Raw genomic sequence first — 8,952 nt, 5'->3', positions numbered from 1 at the left:
TACATTTTGGTATTTTGACGTGTTTTGTGAGAAATGTGCATATTTGAGCCAAAAAGGGGAGTAAAAACGCATAGTCTGGAAATCTAGAGTCGGAGACGGCGACCGCGACCGCCGGGCGCCCGGCGGTCGAGCTATGTGGCGGCCCGCCTCGGAAATTTACGCTAGGAGAAGAGTCTCGCCCGGCGACCGCCGGAGGACATGTGGCGGTCCGCCACCGAAGGGTCAGAGTCTCTGGACTCCAACGCGGCGACCGCCGGCCAAGGTGCGGCGGCCCGCAGGAGAAAGGCAGCGAATCCGACCAGCCCTAGATTTGCTACAAAATTTACCAAACGTTGAAGATCTTTTCCTTCTATGATGAGGAATAATCTTCCCCTATAAATAGGACCTCAAGCTTCATCAAAAGGAGTTTTCACACAACAAGAACACATTCATAGAGAAAGAGAGTGACTACTTGCAACATTCATAGAGATCAAAAGCTAGAGTACTTCAATTGTGCAAGGAGTTGGAGAAGGATTTCAAGAACATCAAGAACGACAAGGATTCAACCTACGGGTTTTATTTGCTTTAGTTTTATGTTCAAATTGTTTTCCCTTCAATTTATGTTTTTAGTTTATTCAGTCATGTGTAACTAAACTCATAGGATTCTAGGGATGTGTTAGTAGCAACTTTGGTTATACAATTCCGTTTTCTATTTAATATCCGTTTTGTTTTTACTTTGTTTCTTCCCTAAGTTAATCATGATGCTTCATAATTGAGTGACACAATTATGTATGATTCAATACAACTTGCTTCATAACTGTGACAGAGTTCTAGCGAGTTAGATCCACTTAGTAGACACTACAGTTAGCTTCCTTTAAAACGGCACTGTTAATTGAGAGTGAGGACTTTTCAAGGGTCTTAGGAGTTTTTGGAGTTACGTGTTAGGATTGACAACCCTAATGTTAGTAATCAACGTTTGTATCGCATGAGCATAAGCTAGGTGACTCGTCCTTTCAAAGTATTAACTGTGCTAGGGTATTGTAGTTTGAAATTTGTATAACCATAAAAGTGAAAGCACATCCCTGGAATTCCCCTTATCTCTATACTTTTCTCTCCGTGATTTGCTTGCATTTAGTTGTTTACTGTTTTTAATATTTACCGTTTTCAAAAGTTTCCAAAAATTCTTGTTTCTCCAGATAGTAATTGAGTTCTAGTAGAAGATAGACACTTTGTGTACATCTTCCCCGTGTTCGATACCCGGTACTAACCTTTTGCTATACTATACCTACTCTGTATACTTGCAGGTATTTATAGTGCAAATAAAAAGTGCATCAAGCAGTTTAAATTCCCAAGTTAAGTTTATTTTCCTCAACCCGAAAAATGCGTGGCAGCAGCCAACCCCAAAAACAAGTCCAAATCCTTGAACATGATTGTTACGCATCCATCTCTGTGGGATCGATCCCTACTTCCCTATGCTAGGTTTAGTAAAGTGGTTGAGGGTTTTTTTTTAAAGAGCGCTCTGTGTGTCCGAAGACCAGGATTTTCAGACGACCAACGAGTTCCTAGACCGCGTGATCTAGTGGATTTACTGGACCAAGGAAACCTGTTATATTCTTTCTGTGCACATAGCGTGTTAACCAACCTAACCGATTCTTTTCATACAACAATATTATAAACGCTATACAACAATATTCAAAACGCTACACAGCAATCTATAGATTGTTGTATAGCGTGTTAGATATTGCTGGCCGAGAAAAATTGTTGTATAGTGTATACAATATTGCTGGCCGAGTTTTTTAGGGTTTTTGTCATGTGGCAGCTTATAATTCGTCCACGTGTACAAATGATTGACTAGGAATGGTGGTATGGTGTTATTTTAAGAGGTGGTGGCACTAAACATGCCCACGGTTCGTAAACCGGCCGTTAAGGTTCAGAACCGCCGATTCCGATTTCAGGAAATGTGGAACCGAAACCGAACCGGGAGGCTATTTCACGGTTCCGGTTTCAGTTCAAAAACCGGCGGTTCCGGTTCCGATTTGGAACCGCCGATTTTCCGGTGATTTTTTTACAGTTTTTCACTGTTCCGAACCGCCGGTTTCCGGCGGTTTTCGCGGTTCCGGCTTGGTTTCACGGTTTTCCGACGATTTTTCACGGTTCCGGTTTGGAACCGTCCAGAACCGACGGTTCCAGCACGGTTTCGGTTCGTAAAATCTGAAACGAAACCGGCCCACGGATCAAAATATAGCGGTTCCGGTTCAAGAAAAAAGTCACAGTTCCGATTCCGCAGTTAACCGCCGGAACCGAGAACTTTGGACATCTCTAGGTGGCAACCTAACCCTTTATAGATACTCCTATATGTAAATATTGATGAGGCTGTTTTCCATCCAAAAATTGATGTCATTTAATATTTATTTGAAAATTAATGTTATATTTTAATAGATTTAAAAAAAGATTGTAACTTTTTTCTCATCATTACACGTTACATTCATTAATCTCACTACAAGATCTATACTCTTTCAGTTAAATACGTATTATATAGTTATATTGTTTCTCATTTTAATTAATCAATTAACAATTTAAAATCGTAGGACGAAAAAATATTTCGTCATACATCGCATGTGGGTTAACACTAGTGAGGTTAATATCAGTTTTTCCGGATGCGTGGGGCACTCTACTACTACAATAACAAAAATGTACCCAATTTGTTATTTCTTCCATCTATGGTAAAAACGTCATCCCCATCGGCATCTTATTAAGTAAAAACGCCTACTTGGTTGGCGTTTTACAATTTCTTTTTTATTTTATGCAAATACAGTATATATTGTAACACGCCCATTAGGTTGACGTCTTTAATTAAAGCATTTTTAAGCAAATTTCGAATAAAATAAATCCATATTTATAATTTATACACTCCAATCTCGTTGGCGTCTTTAAAAGATTTTCAAAAAAAAAAAAACTAAAATAAAAAACACCTATGACATTGGCGTTTTTTGACAGATTGAATTATATCGGATTCTCTTCCTCCAAATCGAGAAACCCACACACAACACACACAGCGGTGGCTTCTCGGTGATTTTTCCCTCCCTCCATCAATTGCATCAACAAGGAGTGAATCGGTGCTATTCTTCCGCATATTTTTTACAATATTAGAGTAATTGTTTGGTAGTTATTTAGGATTTGTAATGGATTGTAAATTGCGTTGAAATATTTTGTTGCATTATTATTAGCGTAGTGGCTTGTTTGAATGGCATTATTGTTGATTAATAGTTGAGATATTGGTGTTTAGTTAGGGTATAAAATGATTAAAAACCAAACTAGGTAGTGTTGTTCTAGCTTAAAAACTGGACAACTTTATTGTGTAGGTGAATTGTGAATGTTGTGTAGGTAGAAAATTATGATCTTGGGTTTAAATTTGAGGTGATTAGATGGTTATATAGGCTGCTTTGACAGTTGATTGCTATTTAGTTTCTTTAGTTGCTAATTCATGCAGTTTTTTTTTATTTCGGCATTTAATTCTATAATATCTATGATGTTGATGCATCAGTGTTGAGGTTGTTATAAATGTAAACCTCTTGATATATTGCATAGTGTTACCTAGGGGTGGGTAAATGGTTTTCGGTTAATCGTTAATCGAGAACCGAATCGAAACTGGTCGGTTATAGGTTAACTGATAACCGACATTTACGGTTATCGGTTCGGTTTCGGTTTTAAGTTTTGCTAAAAGTCGGTTATCGGTTATAACCGACCGGTTATCGGTTATAACCGATAACCGTCGGTTATAACCGGTAACCGAATTAAATTCAATTTTAATTTCAATTATATGTTTATTTAATACTAGAATAAAGTATAATTTACTTCAAACTTTGTCACAATTGATGAAATTGTAATTTATATCTAAATTTTGTCTAAATCAATGTAAAAAAAAGTTCATTTTAATTTGTGTCACTATCAATTAGAGTATTATACTTATAAATTTATATCTCAAAGTCAATAAAGTTCTTAAGAATTACTATTTTAATTTTAAATATAGAATAACCCTTCACTTATTATTGGAGACAAGTTTTTAAAGTATAGAATATAGATCAAGTAAAATTCAAGGCTTTTAAAGTGCCTAAACAATTTATATATTACTTTTAAATAGGAGTATAATAATAATAATAATAATAATAATAATAATAACAACAACAACAACAACAATAATAATAATAATAAAAGTAGATGAAAACTTAAAAGTTAAAACCATAAATAATTTTAAATTTAATTATATTTTTAATTAATAATAACAGAAATTGTAATTTACTTTTAAACTTTGTCACAATAGAAGAATCTGTAATTTACTTCCAAATTTTGTCAAAGTCTCATATTGCATATTTGCAATGTCAAAAAAATCTATTTTAATTTGTTACCTATTAGTTATTTATACTTATAAAGTTATAATATATCAAATTCAATAAAGTTTCTAAATATATTTTTAAAAATAAGATCTCTCAAAGTTAACAAGTGCTTAAGCAATATTACTATTTTAAAAATAAGATAACCTTTCACTTATTAATAGAGAAAAGTTTTCAAATTTTAGATCATTTAAAGTTTAAGTCTATTAAAGAGCCTAAAAAATATATCATATATGTATTGCTTGTAAATAGGAGTATAATAATAATAATAATAATAATAATAATAATAATAATAATAATAATAATAATAATAATAATAATAATAATAATAATAATAATAATAATAATAATAATAATCATCATCATCATCTGTAATTTACTTCTAAATTTTATCAAAGTCTCATATTCTAAATTTGCAATGTCAAAAAAGTCTATTTTAATTTGAATTAATTTATTATGGTGTAGGATAAAATTGAATGATTATGACTAAAATGCAAAAAAAATATGATAAAAAATTTGACGTTTTCGGTTTTACAATCATGCAGAAATGCGTAGAATTGAGAATACACAAAATCAATTAACAATCTATGTGAGAAAATTTCAGAATTTTATATATTATAGATTGAATCATTGAATTGAATGATTGATCATTGAAGGATGGCCGTGAAATAGTTAATTCAACTTTCGGTGATAAACTAATAGTGTGATTAGGTGTAGGTTGAGTTATCTATCACAACCTTAATCATGCAAAATAAACATTTGAATAAGTTAAATCAATTCGGTTAGTTCGGTTATAACCGAGAACCGATCGGTTCTAACCGAGTCGGTTAATCAAGTAACCGAACCGAAGATCGGGTCGGTTCCGGTTAATTTTTTGAAGGCATTTTGGGGTCGGTTAACCGACAAGTCGGTTCGGTTATTAACCGAACCGACCGAATAACCAGCCCTAGTGTTACCTATTGAGATTTTCTAGAATACTTTTTTGGTACATTATGTTTATGTGGGAATCATGCAAATTGGCAGGAACGAGCTATTGTGATTTGTGCATTATCTAATATTAGTATCCAATTATTGAAATTGTTAAGATTTGTGTATTGTTTAATTTGAATTGTGAATGTTGTGTAGGTAAATTATGACAACATCATCAACTTCTTGTCGAAGACTCTTATATGGTCCTGAGGACCCTTCCGTATTGTATCTTCGCAGACAGCACGTCTCTCAAAATATATGGGCAGGAGTTGAATCACAAGACCTTAGATATAGAAGACATGAAGAAATTATTTGGGATATTCTCATACATCCCCGTGTTTTGGCAATAAAAGACGAGATGGGCTTTGGTGGCATATTGAGGTGTGGTCAACCAAAGGTCGTTCACCACCATCTTACCACCATCAAACTCTAGCAAAGATAAAAGCTCCATTCTTAATAACACATCAGCCTGCTGAACTGGAGTTTTTGGAACACTGGAACTCTTTTTTTTTTCTTCATCATCTCTCAAACTGTTTGTAAGGAGGTCCAACAAACCTACAGGTGGTCTAGGCAGATCCGTCTGCAGTACTTTAGACCTTTTCTTGAGTAATGCTTGTTGCCTTGCTTTTTCCTCAGCCAACATGTCTTCATCGATATTTTCATCAGGTTCTCCATCTTCTTCCGCCAATGGTTATATAACTATTTGGTAGTCATTCTAAGGCTGGGGGAGATTTATCATACCATGAATAACTTTTGGTTGGGAAAGCTCATCAACATCTTCATTTTGAACAGAATTTCCTTTTTTTAGCTTCTTAGCAATTGCCTCCAACTCGTGGTCAGAAATCTTTGGGGCAGGGAGATTTAAAATGGACCGTGGTTCAGGATCATTAAGTTTGTTTTCTTGCAATATTGCAGAAGTAGCATCCTGCCTCTTTGATACTTTGCTTCCTGCGATGTATTGCTTTCTAAATCGAGCTTCTTTTCCAACTCTTCTTTCACCTTCCAACTCCTCGACTGTTGTTGGAGACTTAACTAATTCAGCAGGCTGATCTTCATCAGCGATATCATAGAAGCCAAGTGGTGGTCTCTATACATCAGGAATTTTAATACGACGAAGGTTAATTCCAGTAGCTAAACGCCTCCGAGCCAATTCAAGCTCTCTCTCTCGCTTTCCTATTTGTCTTCTTAGCCCTAGTGACAACCAACCAATACCGAGCTTGAGGATGCATATATACGGTAACAGGAGGGTCAATCTCTATAGGGTGCAATTTTACGGGGTCATCACCAGGTTCATAGTTCCCACCCAAGGCAAGGAATGAATCCTAAAACTTTTCATTTTTTTTTTTGAAAACTTTTCATTTCTATCAGAGCACTGTGCTGCACTACACCCTATCATATTGGCAATTGTCTCCCACTGAGAAGGTAAACATTTCAGCAAACGTAATAACATCTCATCTAATTCTGCGGTCCATTGAATCGGAATTGTCTGGAAATTATGACATTCAATTGTAACCATCAATCAAATAAAAAATATTATCGATCTGATCCACTCAATCTAAATTGTCGCGGAAGTCATTTCCATATCTCACAAATAATGATTGGAAATTATATCATTCAATAATAATTTTAGTATTGTAAGCATCAATCAAATAAAAAGTATTATCGATCTAATCCACTCAATCTAAGTCAGTTCCAGATCACAAATAATGATTGTAACATTCAATAATAACTTTAGTATTGTAAACATCAATCAAATAAAAAATATATCGATCTTCAAATTCTCGGATCCACTCAATCTAAATTGTCGTGGAAGTCAGTTCCAGATCACAAATAATGATACTTCAACATGACGCCTGCGGTACCTCTTATACTTCGCCTTTGTGCTCCTCTTGGCCTTCACCATTGCAGTAACAACTCAATGAAGAAAACCCTAAACCCTAAAATGTGAAGTAAAACCTCACTGAAGAAAACTCGAAAATGAGAGTTAAAAGGGGCGGTATTTATATTATTTTAAAAACCCTGAAATGAGCTTGTATTTCAAATAAGAAGTGGAATATAATTTTAAAACCCTGAAATGGGCGTGTATTCAAAGAAGTGCCACGAACACGAACACGACACGTGCGTGTTGGGTCGTTATCGTGTCAACACGATAAGGACACAACCCAATAAGGATAAACACGAACACAACCCGTTAGGAAAATCTCAAACACGAACACGACCTGCTACCCTCAAACCCAAACACGACACGAACCTAACACAAACACATTAACGACTCGAACCATTTTGGGTCAACACGATACGAACACAACACGAAATGACACAATAACGACACTGTAACTACACGACCTGAAAACGCGATACGAATACAATAACAACAAGATAACAACAACTCATGATTTAAAAGTTATAAAACCTTGAATTTGATTAGGAACTTAAAATCTGATAACACAATCTAGCTTGACGAATAATAAGATTAATAAATTCATGCTTCTTAACAACAAAATCCAACATGAACACGACACGAAATTTAGGTATTTAAAATAATATTAATAATTAATAATATTATAATATAATTTCTTAACGGGTAACACGAACACGAAATTTTTATGTTCTTAACGTGTCGACCCGATAAAGACACGAACCCAATAACCTTTGACCCAAACCTATTAATTTCGTGTGGGTTCATGTCGTGTTATCTGTCATGCCAAAAATTGACAGCCCTAAGTGGCTTGATGGTACTCTCAGAGAAGAAAAAAATTAAAATTAGCCAGTCAAAGTGAATTCATAATGAATTATGTATAATTATTGGACAAATTTTTAGAAAATAAAAGACGCAGGATAAATGAAACGAGCAATTGGGAGGAGTTGTTACAATTCAACTTGATAGATGTTGTATGAATACTAAATGGGTGGAGGTTCGATGGATCACCCATGACTCCATGCAGTGGTGGGTCCAGAATTTTTGATTTGGGAGTGCGATAAATAAGTACAAAGATGTAAAACTTAAAAATCCGACTTTAGCATAAATTAAGATTAACATAATATACCTTAATACTTCAACATAAAATATATAACACCGACGTGATGTTTATTGTATAGCATAAAAATATACTACATCAATTTACTTCAAATTTTATAAATTAAAAAAATTAAACCATTTATTTGAAATATATATCACTATAACATTATGGTAATGTTTATTGTCAAAGAAAATATATAATGCTAGGGTCATGATAATCTACAAACCATCTATAATACAAACTATACAAACTTAAATCCTACCCACTGATTACAATGAATCAACGGTTAATATATGATTCATTCTTAAATGTCAACATTTTTATAAATAGGTCAACAAAGGGTAATTTGGTGAATAAAATAATCAGCCAAAATCAATAATTACGTTGAGATTATGCAATCCCAATAGTTTCGTCGTTTCAACCCTCCCTCCACTATTCACGTCTCATCTCTCTTCTTTCCCCAATTCCAACTTCCTCTCTTTTGGCGGCAGCATAATCGAATCCTTGTCGGTGTTGAAGCAAATTGTCTGCGGCAGCCTCATGAGTTTTGTCCGACAATGTTGGCAAGCTTCGGCGGAGTCAACTGAAGGTAA

Source organism: Salvia hispanica, chromosome 3, assembly GCF_023119035.1.
Source record: "Salvia hispanica cultivar TCC Black 2014 chromosome 3, UniMelb_Shisp_WGS_1.0, whole genome shotgun sequence".
In the NCBI taxonomy this organism is placed as follows: Eukaryota; Viridiplantae; Streptophyta; class Magnoliopsida; order Lamiales; family Lamiaceae; genus Salvia; species Salvia hispanica.
The sequence above is the reverse complement of the archived record's forward strand: the minus strand, read 5'-3'. Positions refer to the sequence as shown.